Below are 6,229 nucleotides of genomic sequence, written 5' to 3' on the forward strand. Positions count from 1 at the left end.
GCTGCAAAGGATAGAATGCCATTTATTTTCATAGCTGAATAGTATTCCATTGTATATGTACCACAGTTTTTTAATACATTCCTTCATTGATGGACATTTAGGTTGATTCTATCTCTTTGCTGCTGTAAATAGTGTTGTGATGAACATGGGAGTGCAGGTGTCTTTTTGAAATATTGATTTCATTTCCTTTGGGTGTAAACCCAGTAGTTGGATAGCTGGGTCATAAAGTAGTTCTATTTTTAATTTTCTGAAGAATCTCTATACTGTTTTCCATAATGGCTGTACTAACTTACATTTTCACCAACAGTGTAGGAGAGTTCCCTTTTCTCCACATCCTCTACAGTGTTTGTTATTTTCTGTCTTGTTGATAAATTATACATTTGTTTTGTTTTGTTTTGGATAGCTGGCCAGTACAGGGATCGAACCATAGACCTTGATGTTATCAGCATCATGCTCTAACCAACTGAGCTAACTGGCCAGTCTCTTGAATTATGCTTTTAATTTTGAAATATTTGTAGATTCATTTGCAGTTGTAGAAGAATGAAACTAGACCCATACCTCTTGCCACATATCAAAATCAACTCAAAATAGATTAAAGACTTAAGTATAAGATCTGAAACTATAAAACTCCAAGAAGAAAGTGTAGGGGAAACACTTCAGGATGTAGGACGGGGGAAAGAGTTTATGAATAAGACCCCAAACATACAAGCAACAAAAGAAAAAAAATAAACAAATGGGATTGTATCAAACTGAAAAGCTTTTCTACAGCAAAGGAAATAACAGAACAGAAAGATAACCTACAGGACAGGAGAAAATATTTGCAAACTGCACATCAAGGGATTAATACCCAGAATATATAAGGAACTCAAACAACCTCATAGTAAAAAAATAATAATTTTAAAATTATTGTTAAAAATTAAATTAAAAAGCCAATTAAAAAAAATTGGCAAAGGAGCTGAATAGACATTTTTTCAAAGGAAAATATACAAATGGCCAACAGGTATATGATAAAAATGCTCAAAATTACTAATTTTGATGCAAATCAAAACCACGTTGAGATAACATCTCACCCCAGCTAGACTGGCTATTATCAAAAAGACTGAGAACCAAATGCTGGTGAGGATGCAGAGAAAAGGGAAAATCTTCTACGTTCTTGGTGGGACTGTAAATTAGTGCAGCCATAATGGAAAACAATATGGAGGTTTCTCAAATAACTAAAGATGGAACTACCACAAGCCCCAGCAATCCTTCTGCTGGGTGTATACCCAAAAGAATGGAAATCATAATGTTGAAGAGATACCTGCACTCCCATGTTTATCACAGCTCTATTTACAACAGCCAAGATATGGAACCAACCTAAATGTCCATCACTGGGCCACTGGATAAGGAGGACTGTTATATGTACACAATGGAATACTACTCAGCTATAAGAAAGAATGAAATTCTGCCATTGGCAGCAGCACAGATGAGCTTGGAGAAAATTATGTTAAGTGAAATAAGCCAGGCACAGAAAAAGAAATATTTCATGTCTTCACTCATAAGTGGGAGCAAAGAAAGGGAAGGAAGGGAGGGAGGGAGGGAGGGAGGGAGGGAGGGAGGGAGGAAGGAAGGAAGGAAGGAAGGAAGGAAGGAAGGAAGGAAGGAAGGAAGGAAGGAAGGAAGGAAGGAAGGAAGGAAGGAAGGAAGGAAGGAAGGGAGAAAGGTCACAATAAAAGTTGAGCTTTCAGGAGAGAGCAGACCTATAATCACCAGCGGTGGGAAAGTGAGTAATTGGGTAAGAGACACAAAAATAGATTATAATTTGCAGTGATGAACAAGCTAATAATATTGATTCGATCATCACATATTGATAGTCAACTCTGTACCTCTTTTATATGTGCAATCAATTATGTTTCAATTCAAAAAGTAAATTAAAAATAGTAATAAAAAAAGGAAATAATATTGAGTGATCCATGTACCCTTTACTTAGGTTTCCCTAATGGTAACATCTTGCAAAACTGCAGTACAGTATCACAACCAGGATACTGACATGATACAGTCAAGATTCCAAATATTTCCATGGCTACAAGGATCTTCCATGTTGATCTTTTATAGCCATTCTCATTTCCCTCCTGCCTCTACACCCTTCTTAGCCCCTGGTTACCACTACTCCATTCTTTATAATTTCGTCATTTTAAGAATATTACATAAATGGAAACACACAGTATGTAATCTTCTGGAATGGCTTTTTTTCCCCCCATTTAGCATAATTCTGTGCGCATTCATCCAGATTGTAGCATGTAGGAATAGTTCATCTCTTATTGCTGTGTAGTGTTTCTTGGTATTCCATGCTGTGAATGTCCCATAGTTTGTTTACCATTCACTCCTTGAAGGACATTCAGGTCATTTACAGTTTTAGGCTATTACTAATAAAACTAACATAAACATTCATGAACAAGTTTTTGTGCAAACATAAGTATTTATATTTCTGGGATAAATATCCAGGAGTGAATTGCTGGATGGTAGTTGCACATGGAGTTTTTAAATGTCAAACATTTTTCCGTGTGACTGTACAATTTTACTTTCTCACCAGCAATGCCTAAGTGATCTAGTTATTCCTCATCCTCACCAGTATTTAGTGTTTCACCAGTATTTAGTGTTTACTTTTTTTTTTTTCATGTTAGGCATTCTGATAGGTGTGTAGAGATATCTCACTATGCTTCTAATTTGCATTTACTTAATGCTGAGGATGTTGAACATTTCTTATGTGCTTATCTGCAATTTTGGGTGAGAGTCTTATCATTGCTTTTGCCCATTTTCAAATTTTCTTTTCTTTTCTTTTAGTGTTTAACAATTAAGCTTTGAGAATATTTAAATATTCGAGTTTTTATCTTTTTCAGATATGTAGTTTGCAAATATTTCTTCTCAGTCTACAGCTTATCTTTTCATCTCCTGAACAAGGTTTGTAAAAGAGTAAAAATTTTTAAATTTGATGAAGGCAAATTTATAAATGCTTTCTTTTTATGCATCTTACATGTGGTATCAAGTCTAGTAACTTGTTTCCTAACCTGTGACAAAAGCTTTTTCTAGATTTCTTTTTCCTAAATGTTAGCCATTTTGAGTTTATTATATGAGATATAAGATTTACACTGAGTAGTTTTTGTTTTGTTTTATTTTGAGTGGATGGTCAAATGCTTCACTATCATTTTCTAAAATGGCTATCTTTATTCTATTGAATTCCTTTTGCACTTTTGTTAAAAATCAGCTGTGCATATTTGTTTGCATCTGTTTCTTCGTTTCCTGTTGTCTTCCACTGATCTTTCCTCTGCCAGTACCAAACAGCTTTGGTTATGGTAGCTATGGAATAAGTATAGAAAGCGAATAAATTTATTAATGCCTCTTTATTCTTCGTTTTCAAAGAGCTATAACTATTTCATTTTCTGAGTGATTGTAAATGATATTATATTTTTATTATCTTTGTCCACATGCTCATTGCTGTTATGTAGAAATACAATTGATTTTTATATATTTACCTTGTATAATGCAAAATTGCTAAGTTACTCAGTATTTACTGATTTTTCTTTTACTATAGATTCCTTGAGATATTCTGCATAGGCAATTATGTTATCTGAAAATAGATGTAGCTTTATTTTTTCTTTCCTAAAGTATAGGACTTTTATTTGCTTTTCTTGCCTTATACAAGGAGTGTTCAAAAAGTTCATGAAAAGATTTGTATACAATGGTACTTCAAAAAAGTCCTGAAAATAGAATAAAAAGGTAATATGAATTTGTCCATGAATTTTTTAAAGTTCTCTTGTATCTTTTAATTCCATTTTTCCATGAACATTTTGAAGTATTCTCATATATTGGCTAGAATTTCCACCATTGTTTTGAATAAGAGTGGTGAGAAACAATATCATGGCTCTATTTTTCTGATATTAGGGAGAAAGCAATCAGTCTAGTTCTTAAGTATAATGTTAGCTGCAGATTTTTAAAGGTGCTCTCTATCAAGTTGAGGAAGCCCCACTTTATTTCTATGTTTCTGAAAATTTTATTTATAAACGGAGGGGGGGGGTTCTTGCTGAAAAATGCTTTTTGTATCAAATTATATGATTTTGTGGATTTTCTTCTTTAGCTTGTTGATATGATAGGTTAAATTGATTGGTATTTGAATGCTGAAATTTCTTTATATCTCTGGAATAAACTCCACCTGGTCATCACATGTAATTCTTTTTATATATCACTAAATTCTATTTGTTACTTTTTTATTAGAGTTTTATGTCTATATTCATGAGGGAAATTAATTTTTAGTTTTCATTCTTTGTAGTATCTTCATCTGGTTTTGTCCTCAAGGTCATCCTAGTCTTATAAAATAAAATGGGCATTGCTCATTCTGACTGTTCTGGAAAAAATTGTGTTGGATATGTGTTAATTCTTCTTTAACTGTTTGGTAGAATTCTCCAGTAAATCTCTCTGTGCTTAACCATTTCTTTTTGGAGGAGTTTTTAATTAAAATTTTAGTTTTCTTGGTAATTGTTGTGCTACTTATTACCTATTTCATATTGAGTGAGTTGTGTTACTTTGTATTTTTTAAGAAAGGGCCCATTTCATCTAAGTTGTTAAATACAGGGTATGTAGAGGTGTTTATTGTACTCACTTATTATCTTTTTGACATCTTTAGACTCTCCATTGATATGCTTTCTCATTCCTTGCTGGTAATTTGTGTATTCTGTCTTTTTCTTTCTCAGTCTTACTAGAAGTTTACCAATTTTATTGACACCATTTATTTTGTTTTGTAGATTTTCTGTATTGTTTTTCTGTTTTTAATTTGATTGATTTCTGCTCTGATCTTTATTATTATCCTCTTTCTGTTCTTGCTTTGGGTGGTGTTCCTTCATCTTCTTCTTTTTTTTTTTTTGGTTATTGAGGTGGAAACATAGAGTATGGATTAGACTTTTTCTTTTTCAGTCTAGGCATTCAGTACTATAACTTTCCTTCTCAGCCTAACTATCTGTGCCTCCAAAATTTGATATGTTGTCCTTCCATTTCTTCAGTTCAACGCAGTTGTTGATTTCCCTTGAGAATACCTCTTTGACCTATGGATTATTTAGAAATGTGTTATTTAATTTCCAAGTGTTTATTATCTTTCTGTTACTGATTTTCTGTTTGAATCCATTGTGGATGGAGAGCAAAATATGTATGATCTCCATTTTTCAAGAAAGATTATTGCTTCACTCCGGTTCTCACAAGGACAAAAATCTGCTGGCCTGGGCTCTTCACTGGAGGCTCTGAGAGAGAATCCATGTCCAGATTCATTCAGGTTGTTAGCAACATTCATTCCCCTGTACTGTATAGAACTGAAGTTCCTGTTTCCTTGCTGGCTAACTGCCAGAAACCTCCCTCAGCTCTGTAAGCCACTTATATTCCTTGTCACGTTTCCCCTAAACAATAGCATGTTCAATGAGTCCTTCTCACACTTCTAATCTCTCTCACTTATGCTTTCTGCTGCATTTCTTCTACCCAGTTAGAAAAGTTCTGTTTTAAAGGCTCTTTATTTTAAGGTTCTTAAGCTTAACTACATCTGCAAAATCATTTTTGCCATCTAAAGTAACATATTCACAGGTTCCAGGGATTAGGGCATGGAAATCTTTAGGGTGCCATTCTGTTTACTTCAGGAATGCTAGAAATTTTCCTATAAAAGAGAATGCTTGACATTTAAAGTGTCATTTGCTATGGAAGGATCATGGACCCAAGAACAGCTTGAAAAGACCTGGATGCTTGGCTGATGTTCAGGCTACAAACAATATTGCAACTTTAAACAAATGTGATATTTGGCACAGTATGATATGGTGCAGCATCATAGTGGTGTAGAGTAAAAAGCTGGAAACCAGAATTTTTTTTCAGCATCTCATTATTTGCAGAATTAGAAATTTGCAGCCCACATTACTTTTATTCACTAACTGCAAGCTGCTCATGAATGTGCAACTTGCTCATGAATAAGCATGGACAGAAACCTACATGCCCCTTCTAACTTAAAATTAAGGTGTTAAGTTCAAATAGTTACAGTGTGTGTGTGTGTGTTTGTGTGTGTGTGTGTGTGTGTGTGTGTATGTACATGTACACACACGTATGTATCATGGTTTGTATTGCATACCATATTTCTTTCTCTTTTCAGAATTTTCCTTTGTCACACTTAAGATTTCACTGTGTTTATTCATTACTGTTGAGAGAGGAAATCAAAGCAGCTGTC

General features: G+C 33.9%; 1 non-coding gene across 1 annotated transcript; it reads right to left on the reverse strand.

Moving 5' to 3' along the window:
- Positions 1 to 404: 404 nt before the first annotated feature.
- Positions 405 to 478, reverse strand: TRNAI-GAU (transfer RNA isoleucine (anticodon GAU)). Its single transcript has one exon. It is a non-coding gene; the product is annotated as a tRNA-Ile (tRNA).
- Between the last annotated feature and the right edge of the window lie 5,751 nt (positions 479 to 6,229).

The sequence above is a fragment of the Cynocephalus volans genome, chromosome 4, assembly GCF_027409185.1.
Source record: "Cynocephalus volans isolate mCynVol1 chromosome 4, mCynVol1.pri, whole genome shotgun sequence".
Lineage (NCBI taxonomy): Eukaryota > Metazoa > Chordata > Mammalia > Dermoptera > Cynocephalidae > Cynocephalus > Cynocephalus volans.